Raw genomic sequence first — 9,998 nt, forward strand, 5'->3', positions numbered from 1 at the left:
TACAGGACGGCCGGCTTGTGGGTTGTTCTGATGGCGACAGTATTCCGGACCCCTACGAGCTGCCGAACAGGGTTGCAATCTTCATGGCCGGTACAGAGCCGGTGCTCAGTTCGATGACCGTTGCAGCTATGACTTCCAGCTCAATGGTTGCGGCGATGGCTGGGGCTAGCTGTTTTGGGCGCCCGCTGGCTCAGGTTTTGACCGAATGTTGGATGCTTTGGCAGCTTTGATGGGGGCGGAGGTGACCCCGGACACTCACGAGCAGTATAAAGTGGATGTTGCTAAGCTACGAGATGAGATAGCTCAAGCCAAGGAAGAGCTAGCGGCTGAGAACGCTAGGATGGCCATGGAGTGAGCTGCTTTGGACGCTCAGGCACAACAGATTCATGTAGAATCTTTCCGGCTTACCTTGGGTCAAAACGCTTCAAATGCCATCATGAGAAGGAGGCACTAGAGTCGTTTACCTCTAGAGTATGATGCGAGGAACCTTTTCAACACACCTGGGGCAAGGACCAGTGACCCGCCCGTGGTGAACCGGGCGGTTGAGACGCCCGTGACCGGAGCACCGGTGTAGCCGCGTGCTATGGATCCGCCTCGTTTGGATATGGCTCCGTCTCAGCATGTTCCAACACCACCGGGTCATTATTCTAACACTCTAGATAATATGATTGCTGCGGCAACACGATTGGTGGCTCTCCCGATTGAAGGTGAGTCTCTGGCTGCGATTGTCGGTGTCAAAACCGGCGGATCTCGGGTAGGGGGTCCCGAACTGTGCGTCCGAGGTTGATGGTAACATGAGACAAGGGACACGAAGTTTTACCCAGGTCCGGGCCCTCTCAATGGAGGTAATACCCTACGTCCTGCTTGATTAATATTGATGAGTATGGGGGTTACAAGAGTTTATCTACCACGAGATCGTAATGGCTAAAAACCCTAGAAGTCTAGCCTATATGATTATGATTGCCTCTACGGACTAAACCCTCTGGTTTATATAGACACGGGAGGGGACTAGGGTTGTACAAAGTCGGTTACAGAGAAAGGAATCTTCATATCCGAACTCCAAGCTTGCCATCCACGCCAAGGAGAGTCCCATCCGGACATGGGTGAGAGAATCTTTAGTCTTGTATCTTCATGGCCCAACAGTCCGGCCCATGTCCAACAGGCTGGATGCCCGAGGATCCCTTAGTCCAGGACTCCCTCAGTAGCCCCTGAACCAGGCTTCAATGACAAGGTGTCCGGCGCGCAGATTGTCTTCGGCATTGCAAGACGGCCTCCTCCGCTTACTTCAAAACAGCTTTCGAACACAAAGAACGTGTCCGGCTCTGCAAAACAAGCACCACACACAACTGTAGAGAGTATAATATTTCACGAGTCCAATCCGCTGACAACTTTTTGTAGCATGACACCACATTACCACCCGGTCATTATTTCAAACCATTTTCTGGCCTGCCACTTCATATTTCGAGATGCGGTTTTATTGGCACGTCTTGTCAAAGCAGAGATCGTGTCCCCTTATTACGGGATTCTCATCAATACGGGCGTGGGTAATCCAACTGTGCCGCCTGCACGGCCCTTGGGAAACAGGCGAGTTTTAAGGCTAGTGGGGAGGCGCTTGATATTCGCTGCCTTTATAAAGGGATAAGGACTCACCCCCTTTCACCCACGCCTTCTCTCTCTCTGCCCATCAGTTCTCAAGCTCCAGCGCCCAAGTCCTCATCCTTTTCGCCTGCAAACAGCTCTCCAGTCATGTCCAGATCTGGAGCACAAGGCAAGTGGATGGTGTCCTCTATCAAGGAGAAGGACATCACACAGCTCCGGGAGGCCGGATATTTGGCCAAGGAAGTCGCCCATCGGCTTCCGTCCGAGGGACAGATCGTCCCTACCCCGGAGCCCCACGAGAGGGTAGTTTTCATCCCCCACTTCGTCAATGGGCTGGGGTTTCCACTCCACCCATTCGTCCGGGAACTTATGTTCTATTATGGGGTGGATTTCCACGATCTAGCCCCAACTCCTTCCTTAACATCTCGGCATTTATTGTCATGTGTGAGGCCTTCCTCTGCATCTCACCCCACTTCAGATTGTGGCTGAAGATCTTCAATATGAAGCCGAAGGTGGTGGACGGCCAACACGCTGAGTGCGGAGGCGCCATGGTGAGCAAGATGCCCAATGTCGTGTGGCCCAAAGGCACTTTCATGGAGACTGTTGAAGGGTGGCAAAAATAGTGGTTCTATGTCACAGAATCTTGCGACACCACCTGGGCCGAAGTCCCTGAGTTCAGGTCCAGGCCCCCAATGCGGCTCACCACCTGGCTAGAGAAGGGCCTCGACTGGGCCTCGTCGGACAAGCTGATAGTGCTGCAAATGCGCATAAAGAGCATGGTTGACAAGAACATCAAGCTTGTCAATGTGATCCAGGTGATGCTCTTTCGCTGGATCCTTCCATGCCAAAGTCGGACCTGCAATTTGTGGGAATTCAATCCAGCTAAGCACCAGACCCTGCAACACTTCTTCGGCGTTGCACACGAAGGTATTTGGAAGGTGCTCTTCAAGGCCGACAAAACATGGCCAAAGGAGACTGAAGACCATGGGTACAACCCAACCCACCCTGCCAGTCCTGTGTGTTTTCAAGGTGTATCCTTTAATCACATATTCAAGGGGCATGTCTAAGCTTCCCCGTCTTTATATTTTTTTAGAGCTGGACGAAGAAGCCGGAGCTGATAAAGAGTCCAGCTCCGCTGCCTGAAGACCCTGCAATTCCTCTTCTGACGAAGATGATGGTTCCGGCGCCCTACCAGGCGCCGGAGAAGAAGGCCAAGGGGCCAGAGGTGGCCTCCATCAGAAGGGCACTTCGGACATGACGTCCAAAGACGTCGAGACCCAATCCTCACCCGCCACCGACGACGAGGAGGAGGAGGAAGAAAGTAACTCCCCCAGCGGGGGAAGGAAGAAAAGGGTGGCCTCCACATTTCTGGAGGCCGAAGTGTCCAAGAGGGGAAAACTTCCCTCGCAAACGACACCGCGTCGGACACCGACAGCAGCTCGGAGTGGCGCCCCAGGGAGAAGCCCCCGGCCGGATCGTAAGTTTTCGAAGGCTCTGACGCACTTATATGTCCGACTCTCTTATTTTGTAATTCTGACGTGTTGAATCACGCGCTACAGTCCGGCCCACGACTGTTCCCAGCGATCCTCATCGAGAGGTTCGTTGGATCCAAAGGCTATGGACAGCGATTCGCTGCCGACAACCACCTCTCCCAAGGCACGGACGACACTGAGGCGGTGTCCCGACGGACCTTTACAAGCCAGGGAGAGGTGCAGAGGGCCATTAGGATGGCGCCGGAGGGCAAAACCTCGGCTGTCGGACACCTGGGGGAGCAAAACCCCCTAGAGACTGGCGATGGGGGCCATATCCAGTGCGCCCCCCAGACGAATATTGTTCCGGAGGCCCATATGGCGCCAGAATGAAGCAGGCAGCCTCCTTCAAAATAAGGAGGTGCACCTATCCCACTGGTGACCTTTGTCCATCCAGAGGCACCGGATACTCTAATGGAAGTGCTGAGAGGCGCTTCTATCGTGGAAGAACACCGCACCCTCATGGGTACGGTGATTGAAAGGGTTCATTCTGTTAAGAGCGGACTGACCGAAGCCTGTACCCAACTTCTGACAGGCTTTGAGGTAAGCGACGTAATTATGTAAAAATAAAGTCATAGTATAGACGGTAGCCCCTGAGACTCTGTTCGGTGTTCAGAAAGAATAGCTGAACAGAGGATCAAATAGTTTTTCGCAGGAGACTAACCATATATGTCTATGCGAATAAGCAGGCGTCACTGCTAGCCGCGACCTTTCATGCTACAGAAGTCTCCGGACTGAAGCAGAGGCTGGAGCGGGCAGAGGGAGAACTCGGCCGTGTAAAAAAGCAGCTAGAAGATAAACAAGGTATGCAATGTCCTTGTGTATATCCGGAAAGGATGGATGATTTGTACTAACCCTAGTGTCATGATATTTATTGTTAGGGGCGGAGACTGAGGTGGAGGCCCTCAAGAAGGCGCTGGCCGAGGCCGAGTAGAGAGCGGCAAAGGAACAAGACGCTCATGAGAAACACGAGGCCAGGGTTGGCGAGGTCTAGCAGGAGCTCCAGGACGCTATGCAGAAATGCGAGTCCTTGGAGCACCACGTTGCGAATCAAGAGTCCGAACTTGCCAAGGCCCGCCGAAGTGCACCAGATGCCTGGGCTGAATCCCAAGGCGCGCTCCAGGAGATCCAAGAGGCCAGAAAAATCACGGCTGGCAAGGCCTTTATTATGTAGAGCAAGTATGTGAAGAAAAGGTTCCTCTTACTAACCCGGATTTGGATTTCTCCAGGGGCGTTTGCGGATCTGCCGCGCAGTGTTGCCGATGTTGCGGAGTTCTTCCGAGCCGAAGAGGGGAGCTCAACGGAGAAGCTGTTCTGGTCGCAATACCTTGCGCCAGAACATCCGGTGCCCTTTAGCGATCAGCTAAAACAGTTGGTCGAACTGCATAGGGTGGCCGAACTAGCCATGAAGGATTTGATAATCCGGCTATGGCCTGCCGAAGTCATACCCAGCAGCTACTTCGGGCTCGTGAAGCGGCTGGTCAATGTCTGCCCCCGTCTGGACATGATCAAGCGGTCAGTTTGCATAGAAGGTGCACGGATGGCCTTCGCCTGTGTCTAGATACAATGGGAAAAGATGGATGATGTCAAGTTTGCGACCGAGGGACCGCCCGTGGGCAAGGAGCACCGCACGCCCGAGTGGTATTTTGAAGATGTCTTGAGTGGATCTCGTATTGTAGAAGGGCAGTGTTCAAAAGACATTATCTTTGAATGAAATCATTCATATTGTCCCTTCCTGTATGATGAAAACAAGGGTGATATGTAATATAACGCTTTGTTGTTTATTATTTAAAATTTTACCTCGTGTGCGGCCATTTTATTAGGTTTGAGAGTTGGCCAGTCGTCGGCTTCAGCCCCCGCGTTGGTAGTACGGGGGTGTTCGGGGTGAATCTAAAACACTATTTATCCAAAATTTTGGTCCTTGAAGGAGGTATTTAGTGCAACGAACCAGGAAATTGGACTATGTGGCTTTATCAGCCTCAATTAGCCATAGGAGTTTGACAACAGAATTTTAGGCGCAACCCCTAGTATTCGTGATTCCAAACTAGGGTGCTGTAAACACCTGATGGGGTAAAGACCGATTCATCACATAATGCGGAAAAAATCGCAAAAGATTTCTAACCTTCGAACAACTGACCGGCACATGCCGCATCATGACAGACAGTTTTCGGATTTCTCTACTGGGGTGCTCATCTGGATAAACCAGGACACAATCGCAGTAGTTCTCCCTTTACTACCCTAGCCGATAGAGCACGTAAGGTAGTAAGAACAGGAGCCGAGCAACCCAACAATTGACCAAAGACATGATTCGGAGCCAATGCATATAATGCTGAATTTCGGGGTGCCAAACTGTATTGTAAAAGTGTTCGGACTTTGTTGCCATAGAATGGAGCGCAATAAAGCTCCTGGCGATTTAAGGCGTACCAAAGTGTACGAGTGCAATTGATAAGATTATCAAGACAAAATGAAGTAGCAAGCTAGTGCCACAAAAGTCGAGCCGCAAACTGTTTCCATTATAGTTTGATTAATACGTCAAAGCATATTTTGTACAAATAGTGCGATAAGCAACAGTGGCTATTTAACGTGCCAAGACCAAGGAGGAGCTGCGTATGGGTGCTGAAAGCAGGTAGAATGATCGTTTAGAAGAACATCTAGAGATTCCCCCACACGTCTGTGCTACTAGCCACCTTGGTATATCTGTCCTTCGGAAGGACCGATTATGAGGCCGTCGAGAGGGGCCTGCAGAAAAGAAACCTGAAAAGGATAAAAAGAAAAGTAAAAGTATGTGTGTCCAAGGAAGGTAGAGCCATATTGTGGACCACAGTCTGGCTATGCCTCTGTCTCTGCCCATGGTATTTTTAGTGTGTAGTTATGTATGCGCGGTACGTATGCCGTTGATACGTCTCCAACGTATCTACTTTTCCAAACACTTTTGCCCCTGTTTTGGACTCTAACTTGCATAATTTGAATGGAACTAACCCGGACTGATGTTGTTTTCAGCAGAATTGCCATGGTGTTATTTTTGTGCAGAAATAAAAGTTCTCGGAATAACCTGAAAATCAACAGAGAATATTTTTGGAATATATAAAAAATACTGGCGAAAGAATCAACATCAGGGGGCCCACACCCTGTCCACGAGGGTGGGGGCACGCCTACCCCCTGGGCGCACCCTCTTCCTCATGGGCCCCCTGACGCTCCACCGACCTCAACTCCAACTCCATATATTCATGTTCGGGGAGAAAAAAATAAGAGAGAAGGATTCATCGCATTTAACGACACGGAGCCGCCGCCAAGCACTAAACTCTCTCGAGAGGGCTGATCTGGAGTTCGTTCGGGGTTCCGAAGAGGGGAATCCGTTGCCATCATCATCATAAACCTTCCTCCATCACCAATTTCATGATGCTCATCGTCGTGCGTGAGTAATTCCATCATAGGCTTGCTAGACGATGATGGGTTGGATGATATTTATCATGTAATCGAGTTAGTTTTGTTAGGGTTTGATCCCTAGTATCCACTATGTTCTGAGATTGATGTTTCTATGACTTTGCTATGCTTAATGCTTGTCACTAGGGCCCAAGTGCCATGATTTCAGATCTGAACCTATTATGTTTTCATGAATATATGTGAGTTCATGATCCTATCTTGCAAGTCTATAGTCACCTATTATGTGTTAAGATCCATTAACCCCGAAGTGATAATAATCGGGATACTTACCGGTGATGACCGTAGTTTGAGGAGTTCATGTATTCACTGTGTGTTAATGCTTTGGTCCGGTACTCTATTAAAAGGAGGCCTTAATATCCCTTAGTTTCCAATAGGACCCCGCTGCGACAGGAGGGTAGGATAAAAGATGTCATGCAAGTTCTTTTCCATAAGCACGTATGACTATATTCGGAGTACATGCCTATATTACATTGATGAATTGGAGCTAGTTCTGTGTCACCCTATGTTATAACTGTTGCATGATTGATCGCATCCGGCATAATTATCCATCACTGATCCATTGCCTACGAGCTTTTCATATATTGTTCTTCGCTTATTTACTTTTCCGTTGCTACTGTTACAATCACTATAAAACCAAAAATATTACTTTTGCTACCGTTACCACTACTATCATATTACTTTGCTACTAAACACTTTGCTGCAGATATTAAGTTTCCAGGTGTGGTTGAATTGACAACTCAGCTGCTAATACTTGAGAATATTCTTTGGCTCCCCTTGTGTCGAATCAATAAATTTGGGTTCAATACTCTACCCTCGAAAACTGTCGTGATCCCCTATACTTGTGGTTTATCAAGACTATTTTCTTGCGTCGTTGCCGGGGAGCATAGCTCTATTCTTTGAGTCACTTGGGATTTATATCTGCTGGTCACTATGAAGAACTTGAAATATCAAAGAACCAATATTTTCTCTCAACTACGAGGGGAAGTAAGGAACTGCCATCTAGCTCTGCACTTGATTCATCTTATGTTTTGAGTAAACTTGCGACACCTACACATGCTATTGATTCTGATAGGTCGCATGTTATTGATGATGCCACTTCTGCTATGCATGATGCTTATGATGAAACTACTTCCATGCTTGATACTACTGCGCCACTAGGTGAATTTCTTGATGAACAACTTGCTAGGGTTAGAGAGAGTGAAATTGTTGAAACTGATAATATTGATGAAAGTGATGATAAAGATTCTCCCCCTAGATATGTATTGCCTGTTGTGCCCGAGGGTTATGTTATGGATGAAGAAACTGCTAGAGACTTTTTAGCTTGCAATGATAGATCTGATCATAAGAAACTGTTAGCTAAGCTTAAAGAAAAGTCTTAGAATGCTAGAATGAAATATGACCCTTTTTTCTACTTCACCTATCTTTATTTGTAACGCCCCGAGACCGATGCGCCAGGTGTCTTTCAGTTATTCGCTGATGTAGCCTTGTCATTCGCTTGCGTGTTGCATCTTGCCATGTCATCATGTGCATTGCATCATCATGTTTTCAAACTTGCATCCGTCCCGGTCTCCCCGTTCTTTCCATTGTCCGTTCTGAGCCCAGACACACTTGCACGTGCCCGCGGCACGTCCGAAATATCATTTTATAAGTGGCCGAAAAATGTTCCCGGAATGGGATGAGAGTTGGCGTGCGGTCTTGTTATGTTTTTAGTAGGTCGTTTGCCAAGTTTCATCGCATTCCGAGTCCGTTTGACGCCCCAACGGTTAACTATAGTGGCAATATAGCTAGTCTTTTCGTCGGACGTTTTCGATCTCCGGAAAGGTTGCCGGGCTGCATTTCCGTCTCTCTCCTCTCGGCCCAACCCACTCTCCTCAACCCACCTAACCCAGCTAAACCCCTCCTCTCGATCGGAATCGTCGGATCGCGATCAGGTGCTCTAAAACGCTCCAAAATCCCCCTAACCCTAAACCTGCCTATTTAAACCACCTCCCCCTTACAAATCTGGTCATCCCTCTCCTCCCTCGTTTCCCATGCCATCCTAACCAGCCGCCGCTGCCATCCTCCTTGTTTTCCTGCACCCTCCACCTCGTCCCCGCCACTTGGCGCGTAGCCATTGGCTTCGCCACCACCCAGCACCGCCCGTGGCCAGTGGCAAGCCGCCACGTCGCCTCCCCGTGCCCTCCACCACATTGCGGCCCGCCGGGCCCGGTCGCAGCCCGCCCAGTACGAAGTGCCCGCCGCCGGATCCCGCTCGTCCCGAGCCCCTCCAACCTCCCTCGCCTGGATCGGACAGCGCCTGATCTCCATCGCCGCCGTCCTGCACTCGCCGGCCACCAGAGCCTTGTTGCCGATGAGAACCTCCGACCCAGGCCAGTGCCCCGCGCCCCCTCTCCTTTCTTCTCCCTCCGTTTCTCTCTCGCTGCTCCTCACCAGTGCCGCTGCCCTGCAGGAACCACCGCCGCCATGGGAGTTTGCCGGAGCCGGAGCTCTCTCGGCGCCGCCCTCGCCTCCCGCCGCTGGATTCGCCCAGAAACGGAGCCGCCACCTTCGGATCCATCATCCTCTGACGCCCTTCGCTCGGCCCCGCCGCCACCTGCTTACCGGAGCGCCGGAGTCGCCGCCGCCTCGCTCGAACGGGAGGTCCCCGATCCGCACCTGCCCGTTGACCGCGTATGGGCCGGCCCATCGCTCCAGCCAGGCCCACTGCTCCATGCGCCTGGGCCGCCTCTCCTTCGCCTGTTGACCAAGGCCTAGTCACGCCAGATCCGGCCTGCCTAGCCTCCCCTCACTAGCTGGGCTAAAGCCCATGGTGAGCCACCCAAAGCCAAGCACCCAGCAGATTCAGCCCGCATGTGGTTTTTTTCAGTTCTGCGTTTTAGTATTTTTTTCCAGAGAGCGCCTGTTTTGCAGAAAACCCCCTAGACTACATGCATATAATAACTTCACAACCGTGCATCATCTATAAATAACTTATATATGAAAAATGCTTAGAATTTTATCTAGTGTCATGATTTCCAACTTTCGTCCATGTTAAAAATATTTAAAATGTTGTTTGTTTAATTTTTCCTATTGCCATGGTAAAATGTTTTAATTCATAACTAAATAACCGTAGCTCCAATTTTAATAAACTTTATATGTAAATGGGGTATAAAATGCATAGTTTAACATGGTAGCCCTACTTTTCATGTTAAACAACTCTAAAAATATGCTTTAGGGCAGAACAGTACCAAATCAAATATATGCTCATGAGGATTTTTTCGGACTTGTTGCTTGTTGTTCTGGCCTCATTTAAACTTGCCTAGATATGTAGTTTTATTATGCTTCACCCATTGCCATGCTAGCCAACATTTAATATTGTTGAGTACATGACCGAGAGATAACTAAATAAGTCATGTGGTGTTTCGTCAATATGCAACTCGTTGTATA

Source organism: Triticum urartu, chromosome 3A, assembly GCF_056163025.1.
Source record: "Triticum urartu cultivar PI428250 chromosome 3A, HENAU_Tu73, whole genome shotgun sequence".
Lineage (NCBI taxonomy): Eukaryota > Viridiplantae > Streptophyta > Magnoliopsida > Poales > Poaceae > Triticum > Triticum urartu.